The sequence below is a fragment of the Rattus norvegicus genome, chromosome 16 (genome assembly GCF_036323735.1).
Source record: "Rattus norvegicus strain BN/NHsdMcwi chromosome 16, GRCr8, whole genome shotgun sequence".
Lineage (NCBI taxonomy): Eukaryota > Metazoa > Chordata > Mammalia > Rodentia > Muridae > Rattus > Rattus norvegicus.
The window spans coordinates 67,452,076-67,471,702 of record NC_086034.1 but is presented as its reverse complement, the minus strand read 5'-3'; the positions used below and the strand labels follow the sequence as shown (position 1 = coordinate 67,471,702).

Here is a 19,627-nt window from a genome sequence, read left to right as displayed (position 1 = left end):
TAAAATTCTGGGAATAATTTTTTCTCTGTGATCCTCTAGCTTTTATTGGCTCTTCAGAGCTTCACAATATTCCTATAAAACTATTCCATTGAAGAACTATTAAAATATTGTATTCATCTGTTGGAAAGAGAAAAGGTGACCAATCCAAAACTGTTAGATCCGTGAATTCTAAGACATCTTACTTTTAATGTACCAGGACATTTTCATGACTCTCTATACTTCTTTATGTCTGATGTAATCTGGGCACTTAGTCTCTGCAGAAGATCCTGCTTGACTCTTATTAACCCTATGCGGGGGAGACTTGGCTCTCACAGGCTGGGAGGAACTCGCTCAGTTATAGCACATGCTCAGTGGTACAGCACATGCTTAGCAAATAAATAAATAAATAAATAAATAAATAAATAAATAAATAAATGAATGAATGATTTCCTTTATTGGACATCACCCTTTCAACTCACTCAAATAGCCTGCAAATAGCTTGTTTGAATTTAAATCAGAAACACAACAAAAATATTGGCCTCCGGGAAAAAAAAACAAAAGTCATTGTATTAATTCTCTCTGCAAGATTTCAGAGCATTTTAGCAATTTTTTTAGTGGCATCCAAGGTGTTTTGATTCACTGTGAATTGAGTTAATTAAGTTATTTTCACATTTTTCTCAATATAGCCTGAAAGGCAGGTAGACATCTTATAAAGTTTACTTATTTATTTTATCTGTGTGAGCATTTAGCCTAAATGGACGTATGTACACCACCTGCATGCCTGGTGTCTGAGGAGGTCAGAAAGCATGTTGGAGCCTCTGAGAGTGGATTAGAGATGGTTGTGAGCCACCATCAGATGTCCTCTGCCATAGCAACATGTGGTCTTAGCACTGTGCATCTCTCCACTGCCTGTCCCTTCCCTGTCACAGGTGAGAAGGGTTTATTTTAGATCACAGATTGAGGGTACAGTCCATCATGGTGGAGAGGGCATGGGAGCAGGAGTGTGGGGCAGCTGGTCCCATTGCATCCACAGTTAGGAAGCAGAGAAGGGAGAAGATAGAGGTAGATAGAGACAGAGGCAGAGACAGAGACACAGAGAGGCACACAGAGAAACAGAGAAAGGGAAAGAGAGGGAGAGAGGGAGAAGTGGGGGTGTGGGCATATCACTGGCTTTCTGACTATATTCAGGCAGGGATCCAGCATGGAATGGTGCTACCCAAAAAGCGTGTCTTCTTACCTCCAATTACTCAATCTAGAAACGCCTTCAACAATCTGCCCAGAAGTTTAATCTCCTAGGTGATCCTACATCCTGTCTAGTTGACATTAACTACCACACTTTCCCCTTTCTCTCAATGATTGGCTATGGGTGCTAGGTTCCCCAGAAGCTTGGGTTCCTCCTAGGAGGTTATACAATGGTTGTGATTGTGTGGAGCTGTTATAGAACTATGCCTGGAGAGTCTTGGAAACTGTTGATGTCTGTATCTTTTCATGGAGATCCTAGCCATGTAGTGAAAGCAAGACTGGAGACTAACATGAGGCTGGGCCTGCAATTCCAAGCTACATAGAGGGTGGGGCAGGAGTTCAAGGCCTGCCTGAGCTATAGAGTGAGTTTAAGGTCATGATGAGGGACTTAAGGATAGCTTATGAACAAACATGCTGAACTTGATGGGGAAAAAGTCAGGAGGCCTCAATGCTACACAAAGAAGTACAGGCAACTGAGGAAAGCTGGGAGCAGGAGAGGTGGTCCTCCCCAGGGAAGAGCACACCAACCAGTGTTCAGTGTTCAGTGCCAAGGGCCGTCCCTGAAGACATGCATGCAAGTAATATTATATGGGCTCCTTAGGTTCTATTTAGAAATAGAAATGAATGATCTACAGCAAACACAGAAGGGAGCAGGGCCTCAGGCAACTGTATGTGACAATATAAAAAAGATTGACAGTTGGCAGAAACCGTGCTTCAAAGGGGACAAAACATTTCCCAAGGCCAAGTTCAGCTGGGTAACCTCGAAGGGAGAACCGAGGGAGGAAGAGTGCAGCCTTGGACAAGGCTCATGAGCTTTTATGCACACTGCTAGTACATAGCCTGCATCTGTCAGTTCTTCTAAATTTGTGCGTGTCCCCATCGAACCGAGTTTAAGGTTCTCCTTCCACCGTTGCTTATGCTTTTGCTTTTTTCCTTTTCAGTTCTCATCCATCCCCCTGAGGAAGAATCCCCACATTTTTTTCAGCTGTCAGACTCTCTTGTCTTCTATCTTACATGGTCTAGAGGTCGAGTTTTCGGTTTTGTCTTGGGGCCTTTTCTGATGTTTCTGAAGCTGTGCCCGTTTTTGTGAAACCTGGAGCCAGGCACTCGTGCCTGAGGAAAGTTGCCAGGACTCAGGGTTGTACAGCAATGACACTGAACCCTTTGTCTCTCCCTTTAGAGGGCACACCCACCGAAACAGAGATGGGAGGTCAGTGATAAACTGGTTTGGTAGAAGTAAATTCTGGAGACGGAAAAAGTTTTGACCTGATGAATCCGTGCAGTAGCCATTAGTTTGCATCATATACTGAGCACTTCTTCTGTGTGCATTCTCTCTATACATTAAAAAAAAAACCCATAAAACATAGAGCTTAAAGCTGACTACAGGACATTATAAAACCTCCCCAAATGAAAGAACTGTAAATCCCACAACTGTGAATTTTGTCAACCGTTATCTGGATCTGTCCAAATGATACGAGGACATGGGTTTTCCTACAGGTCTCTGTAAGAATACCACATCTTTGGGGACCATGGTGTTTAGTGGTGTTTCTATTTGGCATCTAAGTTTTTAAGGGAAAAACATTCCTGTTAAAATGTAGCAGGCTTAGACTCTTAAAAGACTTAAAAATAAAAGCGAGGACATATGGAGTCGACAGCATGGCTTGTGTTTTGAGTCCAGATCAGGCAGACATGGGGTGTTTGGAGTCAGACCCCTGCTGGAGATATGCCAGTACCCCTCGGCTCTGGAGTGGGGTGATTCTTACTTACTGCAGGCGATGGGAGTGGTTCAGTTATTATGCCTATGTGGTATTACTGAGTAGAGAGAGCAAACATGGCTTCTTTAATTATTTAAGCAATGAAGACCGAAAGTATTTGTTGAACCCGTTACCAAACCCAATCATCGCCTTTGTTTTCCAAGGTCTAGCCAAAGCTTTATTTCCGGGTGTATGTTTTTAAACGTTGCTACTGCATTGAATGTATAATTTTACAGCTTGCTTTTCATTCCTTACTAACATTACTTCAGAGAAATGTCCTATATTATTGCAGAGGCTTTATATGTTAGCTGAATGAAGAACCTGCATAGGGTGATGCTTTATGACATTTAGACCAATTCTCTTTCGGTGGTCATTTTGAATAGTGTATCTGGACTTTTCTACTTTGTGGGTTCTTCTTTTACACCCTTTACAACTCTGGTTTCACCCCTATCACTAGACAGAAGAGAAGGAAGGATAGAGGGGGAAAAAGAGAGAGAGAGAGAGGTAGAGATCTGTGAATCTACTTTCTTTCTCATTTCTTCTTTGAGCATGACTACTAACAAACCACCACCAACCCCTCTGGATAGCCACCAACTACATCTTTTGGGGCTTTAGCATTTATCTACCCTCTGATAAGTTCCCAGAATTCCAAACACCACACAATCACAGAAACTCTCTGCAGCTGGCAGAGCTACACCTCTGCTAGAGCACGAGGCAAATCATCATCAGCTGCTATGGCTAATTGAAGCAGCCCCATATCCCGTACCTGGGACTTAAATGAAAGCACATCCTTATATTTCTGTGTTTTTAAAGAAGCCAAGTTCCAGAATTCTCACTATAGGACAGCTATGGTTTTGCATGGACTTCTTTAAAACATTTTGAAAATGCTTATCATCATTATCATTGCTGCATGTAGTATGTATGAATGTGGCTAAATGCACACTGTGGTGATATGTGTAGACAAGAGGATAATTTTGGGAAGTCAGTCTTTTCCATTCCTTTTCTTGAAATGTGTGTTGTCTCATTCCGTTATGCCATGCAGTCAGTATACTCTAAGTTAGGTGACCCCTGAACAATTATCTCTGTCTCCCATCTTGCCACAGGAATGCTGGGGTTACAACTCTGGGCCACCTCATCAGGCTTTTTTTTAAATCAGACTTCTGCTCCTGCAGAACTCATAGCTGTGTGGGTCAAGATAGGAAGGGAAAAGCAAATCCAGGCAGGCCAAACTTAGATACCAGGAATCATGGAAACAGAATGCCAAAAGTTAAGGCTGTGAGGTGGAGACTTGCTCAGGGACTAGGGTTAGAGTCTAGGCTAATGTAGAAAGAGCCTGTTTATCTGTTCCTTCCCTCCACTCGTCTTTCCTGTGTCTCACTTCTCCACTGCTTCAAAATTTGCTTGAGGAAAGGAGTCATTTGAGGACCTAGTGAAAGCCTCTAGCAAAAGCTATTTTGGTTTTGCACCAGTGTTAGCAACACGAGTACACTCTCTTGGTGCTATTGATTGAAACTGGAAGATATGTAGAAGTTAAAGAAAGAAATATAAAGTACTCATAGACAGTTTGGGCATATATATATATATATACACACATATATACACACATATATATGTATATATATATGTTACCATAGATATACTTCTACATCTATATTCATCACTGTTCTATTCATGCTATCTAGGAAGTGATATCAGCCTAGGTGTCCACTAGTAGATGAATGTTAATAAAAATGTACAGTGTAATTTTATATACAATAACATTTTATTCAACCATGAAGATAAATGGTAATATGAACTTTACAGGAAAATGGATGGATCTGGAAAAAATATCTTATGAAGGTTACCCAGACTCAGAGACACAAATACAGCATAATTTGCTCTCATGTGTTTGTCCTAGATTTATATATATGAAGTTATAGATCATGTAACCAGAAAGGGAACTAGGTGAGGGGAGGAGGTAATTGAATACATGTGTCATAGAAGCAGGTAAGAAGCCATTGGATGTGGAAGGTCAGGGGGAGGGGCAGGAGGTGTTGGGCAACAAATTATATTTGAAATCCACAGTGAAACCTAATACTTTGTCTGCTAATTAAACCTTAAAGTTAGAAGAAAGTGCTTGTGGGCAGTGACTTTTTTTTTAATATACCTAAGGTATCACACATCATGAGTCCACACAATGTGCCTAAATGGACAATTTCCTTCTCTTCTTCCCAGCTCAAGGTAGAGAAACTGATGAACCAAAATATACTTTAGCAATTATGACTGACAACCTTGAACAGTATGTTCCTATACCTTTTCTACCAAACAGTCAGCTATTCAGAAACATTCACTGGGCAGTTGGTGTTGGTGAAATTACTTCTATTCTAGTGTGGTCAGATATTATCACAGTTATGGAAAACGATAAAATTGAAATTATTAAAATTAAGGATAATCTTGATTATATAAAACTTTTTTCATAGGAGAGGTAGTTGCAAACACTGATCAAATAAAGTTAATTTAGAAAAACTAAAAAGAGTGTTCCAGGCTCTTGAGTTACCATGGAACAGCCTAGGCTTGCTGTGATAGTTGAACGTGATCCAGGCCCACCCTGCTCTGTACTACTGCTTGGCTTTCTTGTCAAGATGCCTGAGGAAGTGTACCATGGAGAGGAAGAGGTGGAGACCTTTGTCTTTCAGGCAGAAATTACCCAGCTCATGTCCCCCGTCATCAATACTTTCTACTCAAACAAGGAGATTTTCCTCTGGGAGTTGGTCTTTAATGTTTCTGATGCCCTGGACATTGGCATGACCAAGGCTGACCTCATAAATAACTTGGGAACCATTGCTAAGTCTGGCAATGGCATTCATGGAGGCTCTCCAGGCTGGTGCAGACATCTCCATGATTCAGCAGCTTGGTGTCGGATTCTGCTCTGCCTATCTAGTGGCAGAGAGAGTGGTCGTAGTCACAAAGCACAATGATGATGAACAGTATGCCTGGGAGTCTTCCGCTGGTGGATCCTTCACCATTGGTGCAGGCCATGGTGAGCCCATTGGCTGGGGTACCAACGAGATCCTTTACCTCAAAGAAGACAAGATGGAGTAGTAGAGGAGGGGAGGGTCAAGGAAATGGTGAAGAAACACTCGCCATTCATAGGCTATCCTATCACCCTTTACTTGGAGAAGGAATGAGAGGAGATCAGTGATGATGTGGCAGAGGAAGGGAAAGGTGAGGAAGAGAAAGGTGAGAAAGAGGAGGAAGATAAGGAGGATGAGGGAAGCCTAAGATTGAGAATTTGGGATCTAATGAGGAGGATGACAACAACAAAGATAAGAAAAACAAAACAGAGAAGATCAAGGAGAAGTACATTGACCAGGAAGAGCTGTATAAGACGAAGCCTATCTGGATCAGAAATCTAGATGACATCACACAATAGGAATATGGTGAGTTGTATAAGAGCCTCACCAATGATTGGAAAGGCCACTTGACAGTCAAACACTTCTCTGTAGAAGGGCAGTTGGAATTCAGGGCATCCATGGCAAGTTCCCTATGACCTTTTTGAGAACAACAACAAGAAGAACAACATCAAATTGTATGTCTGTCATGTGTTCATCATGGACAGCTGTGATGAGCTGATACCTGAGTACCTCAACTTTATCTGTGGCATGGTTGCTTCCGGGATGTTCCCCTGAACATCTCCCGAGAAACACTCCAGCAGAGCAAGATCCTGAAAGTCATCCGCAAAAACACTGTGAAGACGTGCCTCGAACTCTTCTCTGAGTTGGCTGAAGACAAAGAGAACTACAAGAAATTTTATGAGGCGTTCTCCAAGAATTTAAAGCTTGCAATCCATGAACATTCCACTAACTGTCGCTGTCTCTCTGAGCTTCTTAGCTATTGGACCTCTCAGTCTGGAGAGGAGATGACTTCCCTGTCAGAGTATGTGTCTTGCATGAAGGAGACACAGAAGTCCATCTACTATATCACTGGTGAGACAAAGAGCAAGTGGCCAGTTCTGCCTTTGTGGAACGTGTGCAGAAATGGGGCTTTGAGGTGGTGTACATGACTGAGCCCATTGATGAGCATTGAGTGCAGCAGCTGAAGGAATTTGATGGGAAGAGCCTGGTCTCAGTGACAAAGGAGGGCCTGGAGCTGACAGAGGATGAGGGAGAGAGGAAGAAAATGAAGGAGAGCCACACCCTCGGATCCCGGCCCGAAGCAGCTCTCTGCTCCCAGACCCTGTGAGAGAGAGACCCAACTGCCTGGTCAGGTGGGCACTCCTGAGGCTGCAGAGCGGAAGAGACCACCAACACTGCTCACCCCTGCCCACATCCCTGGCCCAAGAGGAAACTGTATAAGCCTCTGGGCTCCCGTGGGGGAGGGCCCAGGAGCGGCAGGACCCCTGCCTGAGACACCACCGGAACCTGAAGGAAACAGACCGGATAAACAGTTCTCTGCACCCAAATCCCGTGGGAGGGAGAGCTAAACCCTCAGAGAGGCAGAAAAGCCTGGGAAACCAGAAGAGACTGCTCTCTGTACATACATCTCGGACGCCAGAGGAAAACACCAAAGGCCATCTGGAACCCTGGCGCACTAAAGCTCCCGGAAGGGGCGGCACAGGTATTCCTGGTTGCTGCCACCGCAGAGAGCCTGTGGGCAGCACCCCACGAGCAAACTTGAGCCTCGGGACCACAGGTAAGACCAACTTTTCTGCTGCAAGAAAGCTGCCTGGTGAACTCAAGACACAGGCCCACAGGAACAGCTGAAGACCTGTAGAGAGGAAAAACTACACGCCCGAAAGCAGAACACTCTGTCCCCATAACTGACTGAAAGAGAGGAAAACAGGTATACAGGACTCCTGACACACAGGCTTATAGGACAGTCTAGCCACTGTCAGAAATAGCAGAACAAAGTAACACTAGAGATAATCTGATGGCGAGAGGCAAGCGCAGGAACCCAAGCAACAGAAACCAAGACTACATGCCATCATCGGAGCCCAATTCTCCCACCAAAACAAACATGGAATATCCAAACACACCAGAAAAGCAAGATCTAGTTTCAAAATCATATTTGATCATGATGCTGGAGGACTTCAAGAAAGACGTGAAGAACTCCCTTAGAGAACAAGTAGAAGCCTACAGAGAGGAATCGCAAAAATGCCTGAAAGAATTCCAGGAAAACATAAATAAACAAGTAGATGCCCATAGAGAGGAGACACAAAAATCCCTGAAAGAATTCCAGGAAAACATAAATAAACAAGTAGAAGCCCATAGAGAGGAGACACAAAAATCCCTGAAAGAATTCCAGGAAAACACAATCAAACAGTTGAAGGAATAAAATGGAAATAGAAGCAATCAAGAAAGAACACATGGAAACAACCCTGGATATAGAAAACCAAAAGAAGAGACAAGGAGCTGTAGATACAAGCTTCACCAACAGAATACAAGAGATGGAAGGGAGAATCTCAGGAGCAGAAGATTCCATAGAAATCATTGACTCAACTGTCAAAGATAATGTAAAGCGGAAAAAGCTACTGGTCCAAAACATACAGGAAATCCAGGACTCAATGAGAAGATCAAACCTAAGGATAATAGGTATAGAAGAGAGTGAAGACTCCGAGCTGAAAGGACCAGTAAATATCTTCAACAAAATCATAGAAGAAAACTTCCCTAATCTAAAAAAAGAGATACCCATAGGCATACAAGAAGCCTACAGAACTCCAAATAGATTGGACCAGAAAAGAAACACCTCCCGTCACATAATAGTCAAAACACCAAACGCACAAAATAAAGAAAGAATATTAAAAGCAGTAAGGGAAAAAGGTCAAGTAACATATAAAGGCAGACCTATCAGAATCACACCAGACTTCTCGCCAGAAACTATGAAGGCCAGAAGATCCTGGACTGATGTCATACAGACCCTAAGAGAACACAAATGCCAGCCCAGGTTACTGTATCCTGCAAGACTCTCAATTAACATAGATGGAGAAACCAAGATATTCCATGACAAAACCAAATTTACACAATATCTTTCTACAAATCCAGCACTACAAAGGATAATAAATGGTAAAGCCCAACATAAGGAGGCAAGCTATACCCTAGAAGAAGCAAGAAACTAATCGTCTTGGCAACAAAACAAAGAGAATGAAAGCACACAAACATAACCTCACATCCAAATATGAATATAACGGGAAGCAATAATCACTATTCCTTAATATCTCTCAACATCAATGGCCTCAACTCCCCAATAAAAAGACATAGATTAACAAACTGGATACGCAACGAGGACCCTGCATTCTGCTGCCTACAGGAAACACACCTCAGAGACAAAGACAGACATTACCTCAGAGTGAAAGGCTGGAAAACAATTTTCCAAGCAAATGGTCAGAAGAAGCAAGCTGGAGTAGCCATTCTAATATCAAATAAAATCAATTTTCAATTAAAAGTCATCAAAAAAGATAAGGAAGGACACTTCATATTCATCAAAGGAAAAATCCACCAAGATGAACTCTCAATCCTAAATATCTATGCCCCAAATACAAGGGCACCTACATACGTAAAAGAAACCTTAATAAAGCTCAAAACACACATTGCACCTCACACAATAATAGTGGGAGATTTCAACACCCCACTCTCATCAATGGACAGATCATGGAAACAGAAATTGAACAGAGATGTAGACAGACTAAGAGAAGTCATGAGCCAAATGGACTTAACGGATATTTATAGAACATTCTATCCTAAAGCAAAAGGATATACCTTCTTCTCAGCTCCTCATGGTACTTTCTCCAAAATTGACCATATAATTGGTCAAAAAACGGGCCTCAACAGGTACAGAAAGATAGAAATAATCCCATGCGTGCTATCGGACCACCACGGCCTAAAACTGGTCTTCAATAACAATCAAGGAAGAATGCCCACATATACTTGGAAATTGAACAATGCTCTACTCAATGATAACCTGGTCAAGGAAGAAATAAAGAAAGAAATTAAAAACTTTTTAGAATTTAATGAAAATGAAGGTACAACATACCCAAACTTATGGGACACAATGAAAGCTGTGCTAAGAGGAAAACTCATAGCGCTGAGTGCCTGCAGAAAGAAACAGGAAAGAGCATATGTCAGCAGCTTGACAGCACACCTAAAAGCTCTAGAACAAAAAGAAGCAAATACACCCAGGAGGAGTAGAAGGCAGGAAATAATCAAACTCAGAGCTGAAATCAACCAAGTAGAAACAAAAAGGACCATAGAAAGAATCAACAGAACCAAAAGTTGGTTCTTTGAGAAAATCAACAAGATAGATAAACCCTTAGCCTGACTAACGAGAGGACACAGAGAGTGCATCCAAATTAACAAAATCAGAAATGAAAAGGGAGACATAACAACAGATTCAGAGGAAATTCAAAAAATCATCAGATCTTACTATAAAAACCTATATTCAACAAAATTTGAAAATCTTCAGGAAATGGACAATTTCCTAGACAGATACCAGGTATCGAAGTTAAATCAGGAACAGATAAAACAGGTAAACAACCCCATAACTCCTAAGGAAATAGAAGCAGTCATTAAAGGTCTCCCAACCAAAAAGAGCCCAGGTCCAGACGGGTTTAGTGCAGAATTCTATCAAACCTTCATAGAAGACCTCATACCAATATTATCCAAACTATTCCACAAAATTGAAACAGATGGAGCCCTACCGAATTCCTTCTACGAAGCCACAATTACTCTTATACCTAAACCACACAAAGACACAACAAAGAAAGAGAACTTCAGACCAATTTCCCTTATGAATATCGACGTAAAAATACTCAATAAAATTCTGGCAAACCGAATTCAAGAGCACATCCAAACAATCATCCACCATGATCAAGTAGGCTTCATCCCAGGCATGCAGGGATGGTTTAATATACGGAAAACCATCAACATGATCCATTATATAAACAAACTGAAAGAACAGAACCACATGATCATTTCATTAGATGCTGAGAAAGCATTTGACAAAATTCAACACCCCTTCATGATAAAAGTCCTGGAAAGAATAGGAATTCAAGGCCCATACCTAAACATAGTAAAAGCCATATACAGCAAACCAGTTGCTAACATTAAACTAAATGGAGAGAAACTTGAAGCAATCCCACTAAAATCAGGGACTAGACAAGGCTGCCCACTCTCTACCTACTTATTCAATATAGTTCTTGAAGTTCTAGCCAGAGCAATCAGACAACAAAAGGAGATCAAGGGGATACAGATCGGAAAAGAAGAGGTCAAAACATCACTATTTGCAGATGACATGATAGTATATTTAAGTGATCCCAAAAGTTCCACCAGAGAACTACTAAAGCTGATAAACAACTTCAGCAAAGTAGCTGGGTATAAAATTAACTCAAATAAATCAGTTGCCTTCCTCTATACAAAAGAGAAACAAGCCGAGAAAGAAATTAGGGAAATGACACCCTTCATAATAGACCCAAATAATATAAAGTACCTCGGTGTGACTTTAACCAAGCAAGTAAAAGATCTGTACAATAAGAACTTCAAGACACTGAGGAAAGAAATTGAAGAAGACCTCAGAAGATGGAAAGATCTCCCATGCTCTTGGATTGGCAGGATTAATATAGTAAAAATGGCCATTTTACCAAAAGCAATCTACAGATTCAATGCAATCCCCACCAAAATACCAATCCAATTCTTCAAAGAGTTAGACAGAACAATTTGCAAATTCATCTGGAATAACAAAAAACCCAGGATAGCTAAAGCTATCCTCAACAATAAAAGGACTTCAGGGGGAATCACTATCCCTGAACTCAAGCAGTATTACAGAGCAATAGTGATAAAAACTGCATGGTATTGGTACAGAGACAGACAGATAGACCAATGGAATAGAATTGAAGACCCAGAAATGAACCCACACACCTATGGTCACTTGATTTTTGACAAAGGAGCCAAAACCATCCAATGGAAAAAAGATAGCATTTTCAGCAAATGGTGCTGGTTCAACTGGAGGGCAACATGTAGAAGAATGCAGATCGATCCATGCTTATCACCCTGTACAAAGCTTAAGTCCAAGTGGATCAAGGACCTCCACATCAAACCAGACACACTCAAACTAATAGAAGAAAAACTAGGGAAGCATCTGGAACACATAGGCACTGAAAAAATTTCCTGAACAAAACACCAATGGCTTATGCTCTAAGATCAAGAATCGACAAATGGGATCTCATAAAACTGCAAAGCTTCTGTAAGGCAAAGGACACTGTGGTTAGGACAAAACGGCAACCAACAGATTGGGAAAAGATCTTTACCAATCCTACAACAGATAGAGGCCTTATATCCAAAATATACAAAGAACTCAAGAAGTTAGACCGCAGGGAAACAAATAACCCTATTAAAAATGGGGTTCAGAGCTAAACAAAGAATTCACAGCTGAGGAATGCTGAATGGCTGAGAAACACCTAAAGAAATGTTCAACATCTTTAGTCATAAGGGAAATGCAAATCAAAACAACCCTGAGATTTCACCTCACACCAGTGAGAATGGCTAAGATCAAAAACTCAGGGGACAACAGATGCTGGCGAGGATGTGGAGGAAGAGGAACACTCCTCCATTGTTGGTGGGATTGCAAACTGATACAACCATTCTGGAAATCAGTCTGGAGGTTCCTCAGAAAATTGGACATTGAACTGCCTGAGGATCCAGCTATACCTCTCTTGGGCATATACCCAAAAGATGCCTCAACATATAAAAGAGACACGTGCTCCACTATGTTCATCGCAGCCTTATTTATAATAGCCAGAAGCTGGAAAGAACCCAGATGCCCTTCAACAGAGGAATGGATACAGAAAATGTGGTACATCTACACAATGGAATATTACTCAGCTATCAAAAACAACGAGTTTATGAAATTTGTAGGCAAATGGTTGGAACTGGAAAATATCATCCTGAGTGAGCTAACCCAATCACAGAAAGACATACATGGCATGCACTCATTGATAAGTGGCTATTAGCCCAAATGCTTGAATTACCCTAGATCCCTAGAACAAACGAAACTCAAGACGGATGATCAAAATGTGAATGCTTCACTCCTTCTTTAAATGAGGAAAAAGAATACCCTTGGCAGGGAAGGGAGAGGCAAAGATTAAAACAGAGACTGAAGGAACACCCATTCAGAGCCTGTCCCACATTTTGCCCATACATATACAGCCACCCAATTGGACTAGATGGATGAAGCAAAGAAGTGCAGACCGACAGGAGCCGGATGTAGATCGCTCCTGAGAGACACAGCCAGAATACAGCAAATACAGAGGTGAATGCCAGCAGCAAACCACTGAACTGAGAATAGGTCCCCTATTGAAGGAATCAGAGAAAGAACTGGAAGAGCTTGAAGGGGCTCGAGACCCCAAAAGTACAACAATGCCAAGCAACCAGAGCTTCCAGGGACTAAGCCACTACCTAAAGACTATACATGGACTGACCCTGGACTCTGACCCCATAGGTAGCAATGAATATCCTAGTAAGAGCACCAGTGGAAGGGGAAGCCCTGGGTCCTGCTAAGACTGAACCACCAGTGAACTAGTCTATGGGGGGAGGGCGGCAATGGGGGGAGGGTTGGGAGGGGAACACCCATAAGGAAGGGGAGGGGGGAGGGGGATGTTTGCCCGGAAACCGGGAAAGGGAATAACACTCGAAATGTATATAAGAAATACTCAAGTTAATAAAAAAAAAAAAATGTAAAAAAAAAAAAAAAAAAAAAAAAAAAAAAAAAAAAAAAAAACAGAGACTGAAGGAACACCCATTCAGAGCCTGCCCCACATGTGGCCCATACATATACAGCCACCCAATTAGACAAGATGGATGAAGCAAAGAAGTGCAGACTGACAGGAGCCGGATGTAGATCGCTCCTGAGAGACACAGCCAGAATACAGCAAATACAGAGGCGAATGCCAGCAGCAAACCACTGAACTGAGAATAGGTCCCCTATTGAAGGAATCACAGAAAGAACTGGAAGAGCTTGAAGGGGCTCGAGACCCCAAAAGTACAACAATGCCAAGCAACCAGAGCTTCCAGGGACTAAGCCACTACCTAAAGATTATACATGGACTGACCCTGGACTCTGACCCCATAGGTAGCAGTGAATATCCTAGTAAGAGCACCAGTGGAAGGGGAAGCCCTGGGTCCTGCTAAGACTGAACCACCAGTGAACTAGTCTATGGGGGGAGGGCGGCAATGGGGGGAGGGTTGGGAGGGGAACACCCATAAGGAAGGGGAGGGGGGAGGGGGATGTTTGCCCGGAAACCGGGAAAGGGAATAACACTCGAAATGTATATAAGAAATACTCAAGTTAATAAAAAAAAAAAAAAAAAAAAAACAAAAACAAAAAAAGGTCTCCCAACCAAAAAGAGCCCAGGTCCAGACGGGTTTAGTGCAGAATTCTATCAAACCTTCATAGAAGACCTCATACCAATATTATCCAAACTATTCCACAAAATTGAAACAGATGGATCACTACCGAATACCTTCTACGAAGCCATAATTACTCATACCTAAACCACACAAAGACACAACAAAGAAAGAGAACTTCAGACCAATTTCCCTTATGAATATCGACGCAAAAATACTCAACAAAATTCTGGCAAACCGAATCCAAGAGCACATCAAAACAATCATCCACCATGACCAAGTAGGCTTCATCCCAGGCATGCAGGGATGGTTTAATATACGGAAAACCATCAACATGATCCATTATATAAACAAACTGAAAGAACAAAACCACATGATCATTTCATTAGACACTGAGAAAGCATTTGACAAAATTCAACACCCCTTCATGATAAAAGTCCTGGAAAGAATAGGAATTCAAGGCCCATACCTAAACATAGTAAAAGCCATATACAGCAAACCAGTTGCTAACATTAAACTAAATGGAGAGAAACTCGAAGCAATCCCACTAAAATCAGGGACTAGACAAGGCTGCCCACTCTCTCCCTACTTATTCAATATAGTTCTTGAAGTTCTAGCCAGAGCAATCAGACAACAAAAGGAGGTCAAGGGGATACAGATCGGAAAAGAAGAAGTCAAAATATCACTGTTTGCAGATGATATGATAGTATATTTACGTGATCCCAAAAGTTCCACCAGAGAACTACTAAAGCTGATAAACAACTTCAGCAAAGTAGCTGGGTATAAAATTAACTCAAATAAATCAGTAGCCTTCCTCTACACAAAAGAGAAACAAGCCGAGAAAGAAATTAGGGAAATGACACCCTTCATAATAGACCTAAATAATATAAAGTACCTCAGTGTGACTTTAACCAAGCAAGTAAAAGATTTGTACAATAAGAACTTCAAGACTCTGAAGAAAGAAATTGAAGAAGACCTCAGAAGATGGAAAGATCTCCCATGCTCTTGGATTGGCAGGATTAATATAGTAAAAATGGCCATTTTACTAAAAGCAATCTACAGATTCAATGCAATCCCCATCAAAATACCAATCCAATTCTTCAAAGAGTTAGACAGAACAATTTGCAAATTCATCTGGAATAACAAAAAACCCAGGATAGCTAAAGCTATCCTCAACAATAAAAGGACTTCAGGGGGAATCACTATCCCTGAACTCAAGCAGTATTACAGAGCAATAGTGATAAAAACTGCATGGTATTTGTAGAGAGACAGACAGATAGACCAATGGAATAGAATTGAAGACCCAGAAATGAACCCACACACCTATGGTCACTTGATTTTTGACAAAGGAGCCAAAACCATCCAATGGAAAAAAGATAGCATTTTCAGCAAATGGTGCTGGTTCAACTGGAGGTCAACATGTAGAAGAATGCAGATCGATCCATCCTTATCACCCTGTACAAAGCTTAAGTCCAAGTGGATCAAGGACCTCCACATCAAACCAGACACACTCAAACTAATAGAAGAAAAACTAGGGAAGCATCTGGAACACATGGGCACTGGAAAAAGTTTCCTAAACAAAACACCAATGGCTTATGCTCTAAGATCAAGAATCAACAAATGGGATCTCATAAAACTGCAAAGCTTCTGTAAGGCAAAGGACACTGTGGTTAGGACAAAACGGCAACCAACAGATTGGGAAAAGATCTTTACCAATCCTACAACAGATAGAGGCCTTATATCCAAAATATACAAAGAACTCAAGAAGTTAGACCGCAGGGAAACAAATAACCCTATTAAAAAATGGGGTTCAGAGCTAAACAAAGAATTCACAGCTGAGGAATGCCGAATGGCTGAGAAACACCTAAAGAAATGTTCAACATCTTTAGTCATAAGGGAAATGCAAATCAAAACAACCCTGAGATTTCACCTCACACCAGTGAGAATGGCTAAGATCAAAAACTCAGGGGACAACAGATGCTGGCGAGGATGTGGAGGAAGAGGAACACTCCTCCATTGTTGGTGGGATTGCAAACTGATACAACCATTCTGGAAATCAGTCTGGAGGTTCCTCAGAAAATTGGACATTGAACTGCCTGAGGATCCAGCTATACCTCTCTTGGGCATATACCCAAAAGATGCCTCAACATATAAAAGAGACACGTGCTCCACTATGTTCATCGCAGCCTTATTTATAATAGCCAGAAGCTGGAAAGAACCCAGATGCCCTTCAACAGAGGAATGGATACAGAAAATGTGGTACATCTACACAATGGAATATTACTCAGCTATCAAAAACAACGAGTTTATGAAATTCGTAGGCAAATGGTTGGAACTGGAAAACATCATCCTGAGTGAGCTAACCAAATCACAGAAAGATATACATGGTATGCACTCATTGATAAGTGGCTATTAGCCCAAATGCTTGAATTACCCTAGATGCCTAGAACAAATGAAACTCAAGACGGATGATCAAAATGTGAATGCTTCACTCCTTCTTTAAAAGGGGAACAAGAATACCCTTGGCAGGGAAGAGAGAGGCAAAGATTAAAACAGAGACTGAAGGAACACCCATTCAGAGTCTGCCCCACATGTGGCCCATACATATATAGCCACCCAATTAGACAAGATGGATGAAGCAAAGAAGTGCAGACCGACAGGAGCCGGATGTAGATCTCTCCTGAGAGACACAGCCAGAATATAGCAAATACAGAGGCGAATGCCGGCAGCAAACCACTGAACTGAGAATAGGACCCCCGTTGAAGGAATCAGAGAAAGAACTGGAAGAGCTTGAAGGGGCTCGAGACCCCATATGTACAACAACGCCAAGCAACCAGAGCTTCCAGGGACTAAGCCACTACCTAAAGACTATACATGGACTGACCCTGGACTCTGACCTCATAGGTAGCAATGCATATCCTAGTAAGAGCACCAGTGGAAGGGGAAGCCCTGGGTCCTGCTAAGGCTGAACCCCCAGTGAACTAGACTGTTGGGGGGAGGGCGGCAATGGGGGGAGGATGGGGAGGGAAACACCCATAAGGAAGGGGAGGGGGGAGGGGTATGTTTGCCCGGATACCAGGAAAGGGAATAACACTCGAAATGTATATAAGAAATACTCAAGTTAATAAAAAAAAAGTATATGAAGGAGAGCAAGACAAAGTTTGAGAATCTCTGCAAGCACATGAAGGAGATCTTGGACAAGGAGGTTTGAAAAAGTGACAATCTTCAATGGCTTGTGTCTGCCCCTGCTGGATTGTGACAAGCACCTATGGCTGGACAGCCAACACAGTATGGATCACGAAGGCCCATGCACTGCGGGACAACTCTACAACGGGCTACATGATGGCCAGCAAACACCTAGAGATCAGCCTTGACCACCTCATTGTGGGGATCCTGTGGCAGAAGGCTGAGGCAGACAAAAAACGACAAAGCTGTCAAGAACCTGCTGCTGCTGTTTGAAATGGCTCTGCTCTCCTCTGGCTTCTCACTTGAGGACCCCGCATCTACTGCATGATTAAACTAGGCCTGGGAATTGATGAAGATGACGTCACTGCAGAAGACCCTAGTGCTGCTCTTTCTGATGTGATCCTCCCACTGGAAGGTACAAGGATGCCTCTCTCATGGAAGAAGTGGATTAAAGGCTCATGGGAAGCCCATGCCCTCAGTATAGTATCCCTGTGGCTCCCCCAACAGCTTTGATTGGCCCTGACCCACATGGCTCTCTGCTGTGTCTATAAGAATCTCTTCTATTCCGTCTTTGTGCCTTAAGGCAGGAAGATCCCCTCCCACAGAATAGCAGGGTTGGGTGTTGTGTATTGTGGTTTTTTTTTGTTTGTTTTATTTTGTTCTGAAATTAAAAGTATGCAAAATAAACAAGGTGCAGTTTTATAAAAAATAAAGTGCTTCTGGTCCAACTATAGGCTAGACAACCAAATGATAAGACAGGAAAACTTGTTGAAGAGTAACTCAGTTATAAGGCAAAGAGCCGTCAGGAAGAGCCACCTGGTGACTTCAGCTGGCATTTGCCACCCACAGTAAGGAAAAGCCCCTCTATGTCAGCCGACTTCTTGGTGACTCTTCTGAATTTAAAGCTCCTTTTTTGACCATTGTAGGAATAAGCAGGTCCTCAGAACTCAAACATGGCTGCTCTAACTTAACCACGAGGCCTTTGATCCCACAGGCAGTCTGCTCTTCTGAAGGTCTGACTGCTGTGAGACGAGGCATCTAGACAGACACCTGTCACTCACCACCCTATGACGGGCACTGGGCAGCCCCCTTTGCAGATAGCAGAAATTCACTTCCTTGCATTGTGCATTAGTTAAACGATACTCAAGGTTCCTCATCTCCCTTAAGGTCACAGGGTAAATTGAGCAAATCCGCAGAGGAAGCCGCAGCCATCTGTGGGCGAATGTAGACTCTACTTTCTTGCTCATCCGTTTAATCTTTTCTCTTTGCTCCTCACTTCTACCCCTCTCCCTCTTCAGTGAAAATCCACTCTAAATTTATTTTCCAGGAGCAGCTATCTGAGCCTGAGCCCACGCAGAGCTTAATGCTATGTGGCCCTGCCTCAGAGCCACCAAGCATGTGTGGCCACACCCTTCTCACGTTCCCAAGCTATAGCTTGCATACCCAATTCTGTCGTTTTTATTTTAAATTAATCCCTTTCTAGCTCTTAGAATAGAAACAAAGCTGTGGGGTGGGAGGGAATGCTCACTGGTTATGAGCACTGTATCTTCAAGAGAACCCAAGTTCAGCTTCCAGCATCCTGGTATCTAACAGCTCCCTGTAACTCCAGGTCCAAGGATCCTATGATCTTTCATAGATCCTGTATATAATCCAATCTCCCAAACATGCATGTGCGCGTGTGCGCGCGCACGCACGCACACACACACACAAAACAAACAATAACCCCCAAAACCCAAAGTCTTTGTTGCTAAAATATTGAAGACACACACACACACACACACACACACACAAAACAAACAAAAACCCCAAAAACCCAAAGTCTTTGTTGCTAAAATATTGAAGACACACACACACACACACACACACACACACACAACGCGTACACACACAAACAAAACAAACAAAAACCCCCCATAAAACCAAAATCCTTGTTGCTAAAATAATGAAGACACACACACACACACACACACACACACACACACACACACACACACAAAACAAACAAAAAATCCCCCCAAAACCCAAGGTCTTTGTTGCTAAAACATTGAAGAGACATGTCATTTGAGTAAGGCCACCTATGCCAGAAAGATATCT

At 42.3% G+C, this 19,627-nt stretch overlaps 1 pseudogene; it reads left to right on the top strand.

Moving 5' to 3' along the window:
* The first annotated feature begins 5,596 nt into the window (after nucleotides 1-5,596).
* On the top strand, nucleotides 5,597-17,985 carry Hsp90ab1-ps4 (heat shock protein 90 alpha family class B member 1, pseudogene 4; annotated as a pseudogene).
* Nucleotides 17,986-19,627: the final 1,642 nt, after the last annotated feature.